Raw genomic sequence first — 10,190 nt, forward strand, 5'->3', positions numbered from 1 at the left:
GAGGGAGCGTAGGGCTGAGGATGAGGGATTCATGATGCAGGAGGGGGCTCAGGACTGGGGCAGGGAATCAGGGTTCAGAGGGAGCTCAGGGTTGGGGGTGTTGGAGAGGCTGAGGGCAGCCTGCACCAGGACTCTGGGGCTGCAGTTCTGCCCAGAATCCCTCTACTCCAGCAGCAGCAGCAGGCAGGGGACATGCACATGCTGCTTTTTGTCAGGCAGGGATGCACCACAACAGAGGGGAGGGTTGCCATGCAGGGGCCAGGGGAAGAGACCCAACTCCAAATATTGCTGGAGCAGGGCCCCCAGCCCTGAATGTTCCTGGAGCACGAGCACCACAAATGTATATAACCTGCCGCCTATGACCACAAGCCAACACAAGGTCCCACTGAGATTTGAACTCAGATTACAGGATTCAGAGTCCTGAGTGCTGCCCATTACACCATGGGAGCAGCTTGTGCTGCCTTCTCTGCACATCGGTGACCCTCATGGGGCTGCTTGTGTAAGGGGGCTCTTGGCCCTTTACTAAGACTTAGTGTGTGTGTGGGGGGGGGTTGGTTGGCTAGTTCCCAGCACCAACAGAAGGGGGAAGGATCAATAGGAAATCAGGACCCTGAGACTGACAGTCCCCAGGGACAATGGGGAGAGGCCAAAGCTCCAAGTTAGCCGCACTGACAGGCCAGGCAGTGTAATGAGGGAGTCACAAAGCCAGGGGGTCCCATCCTCCATGTGAGCTGGAACTGCCTGGGTGAGAGTGGGGCAGAGCTAAGGAGAGAGCAGGAGCCCGAGAAGAGTCGGGGAGCAGAGCTGTGCAGGTGTAGTGCCAGAAACTGCTGCATGTAGGAATTTGCAACCTGTAGCAGTTACTGATACCTGAGGTTGTTCTTATTTGCTGACTTGTCCTAATTGGCTAAAACTTGACAGTGGTTTCTCTAGCAAAGGCCAGTCCCTGGCCCCTTGGTCCAGACATCCTCCTTCATATCAGGCTAGGGTGACCAGATGTCAAAGATGAAATATTGGGATGTGGGGGGGCGGAGCAAAAAAAAAAAAGCCAGAGGGCCCCCCTGCCGCCAAGCGGAAGTGGCACAACCCCATCTCCAATCAATTCTTGGCTCCAACCTCTGCTACAACCCTAGCTACCCCATCCTCTCACTCCTGGGCCCAGCCTGGGCTCCAAGCTCTGCAGCCGAGCCCTGATCCAGGCCACTCCTGCATCTCCCGGGCAAGGGGTGAACCAGGCAGCTCCTGGCAGGAGCGTGTCTGCCCCACTTGTGTCTCCGCCCCCCGCCAACCTGGGCCCTGCCTGCTCCGTGCTGTCCTCCACCCCAATGCACTGCCCGCAGGCTGCAGGGCTGGAGCAGCTTCTGCGCTGCGCTCCTGGCCATGGCCATGGCCAGTGTGCAGACCTGCAGGGGAGGGGCGCAGCCTACCCTCTCCAGGTCTGCAAGGAGAATGTAAAGCGGCCGTTCCTGCGGGAGTAAGGCGCTGCCATCCCTCCCTAGCTCTGCCAGAGGACTGGGCAGCAGCAGTATTAGCAGGGGCAGGGCGCTTGATTGTTTCCCCGGCTCTGTGAGGGGACTGGAGAGCGGCCGTTCCTGGGCGCATGGTGTGCTAGGTTCCTTCCTAGTTCTGCGACGGGAGTGGGGAGCGGCCGTTACTGAGGCGGCGAGGCGCTGGGATCCCTCCCCACCTCTGCCAGGGGCCTGGGGAGCAGCCATTCCGGCGGGATGAGGGCGCTGCCTTCTCTCCCTAGCTCTGTGAGACCACTGGGGAGCAGGTCTTCCTGCGGGATTAGGGCGCTGTCTTCTCTCCCTAGCTCTACGAGACCACTGGGGAGCGGCCTTTCCTGCGTGGGCGGGGCGCTGGCTTCCCTCCCCAGCTCTGCGAGACCAATGGAGAGCGGCCGTTCCTGTGGGATTAGGGTGCTCCCTCCTCTTCCTCGCTCTGCAAGACAACTGGGGATCGGCCCTTCCTGCGGGATTAGGGTGCTGCCTTCTATCCCTAGCTCTGCGAGACCACTGGGGACCGGCCCTTCCTGCGGGATTAGGGCACTGCCTTCTCTCCCTAGCTCTGCGAGACCACTGGGGACCGGCCCTTCCTCCGGGACTAGGGCGCTGCCTTCTCTCCCTAGCTCTGCGAGTCCACTGGGGAGCAGCCTTTCCTGCGGGATTAGGCGCTGCCTTCTCTCCCTAGCTCTGCGAGACGACTTGGGAGCAGCCCTTCCTGTAGTATTAGGGCGCCTGCCTTCTCTCCCTAGCTCTGCGAGACCACTGGGGAGCAGCCTTCATGCAGGATTAGGGCCTGCCTCTCTCCCTAGCTCTGCGAGACCACTGGGGAGCAGCCTTTCCTGCGGGATTAGGAGCGCTGCCTTCTCTCCCTAGCTCTGCGAGACCACTGGGGAGCTGCCTTTCCACCGGGATTAGGCGCTGCCTTCTCTCTCTAGCTCTGCGAGACCACTGGGGAGCGGCCCTTCCTGTGTGCGCGGGGTGCTGGCTTCCCTGCCCAGCTCTGCCAGGTGTCTGGGGAGAAGCCCCTTCCTGCGGGATTAGGGCGCTGCCTTCTCTTCCTAGCTCTGCGAGACCACTGGGGAGCGGCTCTTCCTGCGGGATTATGGCGCTGTCTTCTCTACCTAGGTCTGCGAGACCACTGGGGGAGCGGACCTTCCTGCGTGGGCGGAGTGCTGGCTTCCTTCCCTAGCTCTGCAGGGGTCTGAGGAGCAGCCCTTCCTGCGGGATTAGGGCACTGCCTTCTCTTCCTAGCTCTACGAGACCACTAGGAGCGGACCTTATTGCGGGATTTGGGCGCTGCCTTCTCTCTCTACCTCGGCGAGACCACTGGGGAGCGTCCCTTTTTGCGGGGATTAGGGCGCCACCTTCACTCTTTAGCTCTGCGAGACCACTGGGGAGCGGCCCTTCCTGCAGGGGCGGGGCGTTGGCTTCCCGCCCCAGCTCTGCCAGGGGTTTGGGGAGAAGCCCTTCCTGCGGTATTAGGGCGCTGCCTTCTCTCCCTAGCTCTGCGAGACCACTGAGGAGTGACCATTCCTGCAGGATTAGGGCGCTGCCTTCTCTCCCTAGGTCTGCGAGACCACTGGGGAGCAACTCTTCCTGCGGGATTAGGGCGCCGCCTCCTCTCCCTAGCTCTGCGAGACCACTGGGGAGCAGCCTTTCATGCGGGATTAGGGCACTGCCTTCTCTCCTTACCCTGCGAGACCACTAGGGAGCGGCCCTTCCTGCGGGAGCTTGGTGCTGGCTTCCCTCCCCAGCTCTGCGAGACCACTGGGGAGCCTCTCTTCCTGCGGGGGCGGGGCGCCGGCTTCCCTCCCCAGCTCTGCCAGGGCCTGGGGAGCAACCCTTCCTGCGGGATTAGGGCGCTGCCTTCTCTCCCTAGCTCTGAGAGACCACTAGGCAGCGGCCATTTGTGCGGGATTAGGGCGCTGCCTCCTCTCCCTAGCTCTGCGAGACCACTGGGGAGAGTGCGTTCCTACGGGATTAGGGCGCTGCCTTCTCTCCCTAGCTCTGCAAGACCACTGGGGAGCGGCACTTCCTGCGGGATTAGGGTAGTGCCTCCTCTCCCTAGCTCTGCAAGACCACGGGGGAGCAGCCCTTCCTGCGGGTTAAGGGCGCTGCCTCTTCTCCCTAGCTATGCGAGACCACTGGGGAGCAGCCCTTCCTGCGGGATTAGGGCACTGCCTTCTCTCCCTAGCTCTTCCAGGGGCCTGAGGCTCAGCCCTTCCTGCCGGATTAGGGCGCTGCCTTCTCTCCCTACCTCTGTGAGACCACTGGGGAGCGGCACTTTGTGCGGGGGCGGGGCGCTGGCTTCCCTCCCCATCTCTGCCAGGGGCCTGGAGAGCAGCCCGTCCTGCGGGATTAGGGCGCTGCCTTCTCTCCATAGCTCTGAGAGACCACTGGGGAGCGGACCTTCCTGCGGGATTATCGCTCTGTCTTCTCTCCCTAGCTCTGCGAGACCACTGGGGAGCGGCCCTTCCTGTGGGGGCGGGGCGCTGGCTTCCGTCCCCAGCTCTGCCAGGGGTCTGGGGAACAGCCCTTCCTACGTTATTAGGGCGCTGCTTCCTTTCTCTAGCCCTGCAGACCACTGGGAAGCGGCCGTTCCTGAGGGATTTGGGCGCTGCCTTCTCTCCCTAGCTCTGCGAGACCACTGGGGACTGGACGTTCCAGCGGGAATAGGGCGCTGCCTTCTCTCCCTAGCTCTGCGAGACCACTGGGGAGCGGCCCTTCCTGACGGATTAGGGCGCTGCCTTCTCTCCCTAGCTCTGCGAGACCACTGGGGACTGGCCATTCCAGCGGGAATAGGGCGCTGCCTTCTCTCCCTAGCTCTGCGAGACCACTGGGGAGCGGCCCTTCCTGACGGATTAGGGCACTGCCTTCTCTCCCTAGCTCTGCGAGACCACTGGGAAGCGACCCTCACTGCGGGATTAGGATGCTCCCTTCCCTCCCTAGCTCTGCGAGACTACTGGGAAGCGGCTGTTCCTGCGTGATTAGGGTGCTGCCTTCTCTCCCTCGCTCTGCGAGACCACTAGAGGGCGGCCTATCCTGCGGGATAAGGGCGCTGCCTGGTCTCCCTAGGTCTGCGAAACCACTCGGGAGCGACCTTTCCTGCGGGATTAGGGCGCTGCTTTCTCTCCCTAGCTCTGCCAGGGGCCTGGGGAGCAGCCGTTCCTGTGGGATTAGGGCGCTGCCTTCTATCCCTAGCTCTGCGAGAGCATTGGGAAGCGTCCTATCCTGCGGGATAAGGGAGCTGCCTTCTCTCCTTAGCTCTGCGAAAACACTGCGGAGCGGCCCTTCCTGCTGGAATAGGGCGCTGCCTTCTCTCGCTAGCTCTGCGAGATCACTGAGGAGCGGCACTTCCTGCGAGATATGGGCTCTGCTTTCTCTCCCTAGCTCTGCGAAACCACTGGGGAGCGGCCCTTCTTGCGGGATTAAGGGCGCTGCCTTCCCTTCCGTAGCTCTGCTAGAGCACTGGGGAGCTTCCCTTCCTGCGGGATTAGGGCGCTGCCTTCTCTACCCTACCTTTTGCGAGACCACTGGGGAGCGGCCCTTTCCTGCGGAATTAGGGCGCTGCCTTCTCTCTCTTCCTCTGCGAGACCACTGGGGAGCGGCCCTTCCAGTGGATAGGGCACCGCCTTCTCTCCCTAGCTCTGCGAGACCACTGGGGATCGGAGCCCTTCCTACTAGGTTAGGGCGCCGCCTTCTCTGCCTAGCTTCTGCCGAGACCACTGGGGAGCAGCCCTTTACTGCGGATTAGGGTCGCTCCTTCTCTCCCTAGGTCTGCGAGACCACTGGGGAGGCTGCCGTTCCTGCGGGATTAGGGCGCTGCCTTCTCTCGTTAGCACTGCGATACCACTGGGAGCACCCTTCCTGCGGGATTAGGGCACCGCCTCCTCTCCCTTGCTCTGTGAGACCACTGTGGAGCAGCCCTTCCCTGCCGGATTAGGGCGCTGCTTTCTCTCCCAAGCTCTGCGAGACCACTGGGAAGCGGCAATTCTTCGCGGGCGGGACGCTGTCTATCCTCCAAGCTCTGCCAGGGGCCTGGGGAGCAGCCCTTCCTGCGGGATTAGGGTGCTGTCTTCTCTCCCTAGCTCTGCCGAGACCACTGGGGAGCGTGACCTTCCTGCGGGATTAGGGCGCTGCGTCCTCTTCCTAGCTCTGCGAGACCACTGAGGAGCGGCCCCTTCCTGCAGGATTAGGGAGCTGCCTCCTCTACCTAGCTCTGCGAGACCACTGGGAGAGCGACCCTTCCTGCGGGACTTTTAGGCTGCATCCTCACAATAGCTTGCGAGACCCCTGGGAGCCTACCTTCCTGCATGGGCGGGTTCTGGCTTTCCCTCCCCAGCTCTGCCAGGGGTCTGGGGAGCAGCCCTTCCTGCGGAATTAGGGCACTGCCTTTTCTCCCTAGCTCTGTAGACCACTGGGGAGCAGCCCTAACTGCGGGATAAGGGCGCTGCTTTCTATCCCTAGGGTCTGCGAAACCCACGGGGAAGCGGCCGTTCCTGCAGATTAGGGCGCCGCCTACTCTCCATAGCTTTGCGACACCACGGGGGAGCGGCCCTTCCTGCGGGATTAGGGCGCTGCTTCCTTTCCCTAGCTCTGTGAGACCACTGGGGAGCAGTTATCTCTGCGGGTATTGTGCGCTGCCTTCTCTCCTAGCTCTGCGAGACCACTGGGGAGCAACCCTTCCTGCGCGATTGGGCGCTTAGGGTCCTCTCCCTAGCTCTGCGAGACCACTGGGGGAGCGGCCCTTCCTGCGGGATTTGGGCGCTGCCTCCTCTCCCTAGCTCTGCGAGACCACTGGGGGCGGCCTTTCCTGCGGGATTATGGAGCTGCCTCCTCTCCCTAGCTCTGCGAGACGACTGGGGAGCGGACCTTCCTGCGGGATTAGGGCACTGCCGTTTCTCCCTAGCTCTGCAAGACTACTGAGGAGCAGCCCTTCCTGCGGGATTATTGCGCGGTCTTCTCTCCGTAGCTCTGCGAGACCACTGGGGAGTGGCCCATCCTGCGGGATTAGGGCGCTGCTTCCACTCCTTGCTCTGCTGAGACCACTGGGGAGCGGCCCGTTCCTGCGGGATTAGGGCGCTGCCTTCTCTCCCTAGCTCTGCAAGACGACTGGGGAGCGGCTCTTCCTACGGGATTAGGGCGCAGCCTTCTCTCCCTAGATCTGCGAGACCACTGGGAAGAGGCCCTTCCCTGCGGGATTAGGGCGATGGCATCTCTCCCTAGCTCTGCGAGACCCAATGGTTAGCGGCCATTCCTGCGGGACTTGGGACCTGCCTTCTCTCCCTAGTTCTGCGAGACCACTGGGGAGCAGCCCTTCCTACAGAGGCGCTGGTTTCCCTCCCTAGCTCTGCCAGGGGCATGGAGAGCAGCCGTTTCTGCGGATTTGGGCGCTGCCTAATCTCCCTAGCTCTGCGAGACCACTGGGGAGTGCTCTTCCTGCGGATTATGGCGCTGCCTTCTAAACCTAGCTCTGCGACACCACTGTGGAGCGGCCCTTCCTGCGGGCTTAGGGCGATGCCTTCTCTCTCTAGCTCTGCGAGACCACTGGGGAGCGGCCCTTCTCCTGAGAGATTAGGGCGCTGCCCTCCTCTCCCTAGTGATGTGAGACCACTGGGGAGCGGCCCTTCCTGCTGGATAAGGGAGCTGCCATCCTCTCCCTAGCTCTGCGAGACAACTGGGGAGCGGCCCTTCCTGGGGGATTAGGGCGCTGTCTTCTCTTCCTACCTCTGCGAGACCACTGGGGAGCGGCCCTTCCTCTGGATTAGGGCGCCACCTTCTCTCCCTAGCTCTGCGAGACCACTGGGGATCGGCCCTTCCTGCTGGGTTAGGACGCCCCCTTCTCACCCTAGCTCTGCGAGACCACTGGGGAGCGGACCTTCCTGCGGGATTAAGGCGCCGCCTTCTCTCCCTAGGTCTGCGAGACCACTGGGGAGATGCCCTTTCCTGCGGGATTAGGGCGCCTGCCTTCAATCCCTAGCTCTTCGAGACCACTCGGGAGCGGCCTTTCTTGCGGGATTAGGGGTGCTGCCTTCTCTTCCTATGTCTGCTAGATCACTGGGGAGGCAATCCCTGTCCAGTGGCATTAGGGCGCTTCCTCCTCTCCCTAGCTCTGCGAGACCACTGGGGATAGGCTCTTCCTGCAGGATTAGGGCACTGCCTTCTCTCCCACCTCTGCGAGACCACTGGGGAGCTGCGCTTCCTACGACATTAGGGCGCTGCCTTCTCTCCCTAGCTCTTTGAGACCTCTGGGAGCGGCCCTTCCTGTGGGATTAGGGCACAGCCTTCTCTCCCTAGCTCTGCGAGAACACTGGGTGATCAGCCCTTCCTTCGGGATTAGGACGCTGCCTCCTCTCCCAAGCTCTGCGAGACCACTGTGGAGCGGCTCTTCATGCGGGATTAGGGCTGCTACCTTCACCCCTTAGCTCTGCGAGTACCACTGGGGAGCGGCCGTTCCTGCGGGAATTAGGCACTGCCTTCTCTCACAGGCCTCTGCGAGACACTTGGGAGAAGCCTATTCCTGAGGGATTAGTGCGCTGCCTCCTCTCCTAGCTCTGTGAGGACCACTGGAGAGGGGCCCTTCCTGCGGGATTAGGGTGCTAGCTTTTTTCTCCCTTGCTCTGCAAGACCACTAGGGAGCGGCCCTTGCAGCGGGATTAGGGCGCTGTCTTCTATTCCTAGCTCTGCGAGACCACTGAGGAGGGGCCCTTTCAGTGGAGCGGGGCGCTGGCTTCGCTCCCCAGCTCTGGCGGGGGCTAGGGTAGCAGCACTTCCTGCGGGATTAGGGCGCTACCTTCTCTCCGTAGCTCTGCGAGACCACTGGGGAGAGGTCGTTCCTGCGGGATTAGGGCGCTGTCTTCTCTCTCTAGCTCTCTGAGACCACTGGGGAGCAGCCCATCCTGCGGAATTAGGGCACTACCTTCTCTCCCTTGCTCTGCAAGACCACCTAGGGAGCGGCCATTCCTTCGGGATTAAGGCGCTGCCTCCTCTCCCTAGCTTTGCGAGACTATTGGGGAGCGACCCTTCCAGCGGGATTAGCGCTCTGCCTCCTCTCCCCTACCTCTACGATTCCACTGGGGAGCGGCTCTTCCTGTGGGATTAGGGCGCTGCCTCCTCTCCCCAGCTCTGCGAGACCAGTGGGGAGAGGCCCTTCCTGCGGGATTAGGGCGCTGCCTCCTCTCCCTAGCTCTGCCGAGACCAGTGGGGAGAGGCCCTTCCTGCGGGATTAGGGCGCTGACTTCCTCTACCCAGTTCAGCGAGACCAATGGGGAGCGGCCCTTCCTGCGGGATTAGGGCGCTGCCTCCTCTCCCTACCTCTGCGAGACCACTGGGGAGCGGCCCTTCCTGCGGGATAAGGGCGGCTGCCTCCTCTCCCCAGCTCAGGGAGACCACTGGGGAGCGGCCCTTACTACGGGATTAGGGTGCTGCCTCCTCTCCCTAGTTCTGCAAGACCACTTGGGAGCGGCCCTTTCTGCGAAATTATGGCGCTGCCTTCTCTCCCTAGCTCTGGCGAGACCACTAGTGGACCGGCCCTTCCTGCGGGATTAGGGCGCTGCCTCCTATTCGTACCTCTGCGAGACCACTGGGGAGCAGCCCTTCCTGCGGGATTAGGGCGCTGCCTCCTCTTCCTAGCTCTGCGAGACCACTGCGGAGCGGCTCTTCCTGCGGGATTAGGGCGCTGCCTCCTCTCCCTAGCTCTGGGCGAGACCACTGGAGAGAGGCCCTTCCTGCGGGATTAGGGCGCTGAATCCTCTCCCTAGCTCTGCGAGACCACTGTGGAGCGGCCCTTCCTGCGGGATTAGGGCGCTGCCTCCTCTCTCTAGCTCTGCGAGACCACTGGGAGCGGCCCTTTCTGCGAAATTATGGCGCTGCCTTTTCTCTCTAGCTCTGCGAAACCACTAGGGAGCGGCCCTTCCTGTGGGATTTGGGCGCTCGCTTCACTCCCCTAGCTCTGCGAGATGACTGAGGAGCGGCCCTTCCTGCGGGATTAGGGTGCTGCTATCCCTCTCTAGCTCTGCGACACCATTGGGGAGCAGCCCTTCCTGCGGGATTAGGGCGCTGCCTCCTCCCCCTAACTCTGCGAGATCACTGGGGAGCGGCCGTTCCTGCGGGATTAGGCGCTGCCTCCTCTCCCCAGCTCAGCGAGACCACTGGTGAGACGGCCGACTTCCTGCGGGTTTTAGGGCGCTGCCTCCTCTCCCTAGCTCTGCCGAGACCACTGGGGAGCGACCCTTCCTGCGGGATAAGGGAGCTGCCTTCTCTCCTTAGCTCTGCGAGACCCACTGGGGAGCGGCCCCTTCCTGCGGGATTAGAGCTCTGTCTTCTCTCCTTAACTCTGCGAGACCACTGGGTTGACAGCCACTTCCCTCCGGGATTAGGGCGCTATCTCCTCTCCCTAGCTCTGTGAGACCACTGGAGAGGGGACCCTTCCTGCGGATTAGGTGCTGGCCATTTTTTCCCTAGCTCTGCGAGACCACTAGCGAGCGGCCCTTCCAGCGGGATTAGGACGCTGTCTTCTTTTCCTAGCTCTGCGAGACCCAACTTGAGGAGGGGACCTTTCTGCTGGGGCGGGGCACTGGCTTCCCTCCCCAGCTCTGCCAGGGGCCAGGGTAGCAGCCCTTCTTGCGAGATTAGGACGCTACCTTCTCTCCCTAGCTCTGCCAGACCACTTGGGAGAGGCCGTTC

The 10,190-nt window shown here is 62.2% G+C and overlaps 1 non-coding gene across 1 annotated transcript; it reads right to left on the reverse strand.

The window, feature by feature from the left end:
- Positions 1-377: 377 nt before the first annotated feature.
- TRNAQ-CUG (transfer RNA glutamine (anticodon CUG)) lies at positions 378-449 on the reverse strand. The gene has a single exon. It is a non-coding gene; the product is annotated as a tRNA-Gln (tRNA).
- Between the last annotated feature and the right edge of the window lie 9,741 nt (positions 450-10,190).

This window comes from Gopherus flavomarginatus, chromosome 11 (assembly GCF_025201925.1).
Source record: "Gopherus flavomarginatus isolate rGopFla2 chromosome 11, rGopFla2.mat.asm, whole genome shotgun sequence".
Taxonomy (NCBI): Eukaryota; Metazoa; Chordata; order Testudines; family Testudinidae; genus Gopherus; species Gopherus flavomarginatus.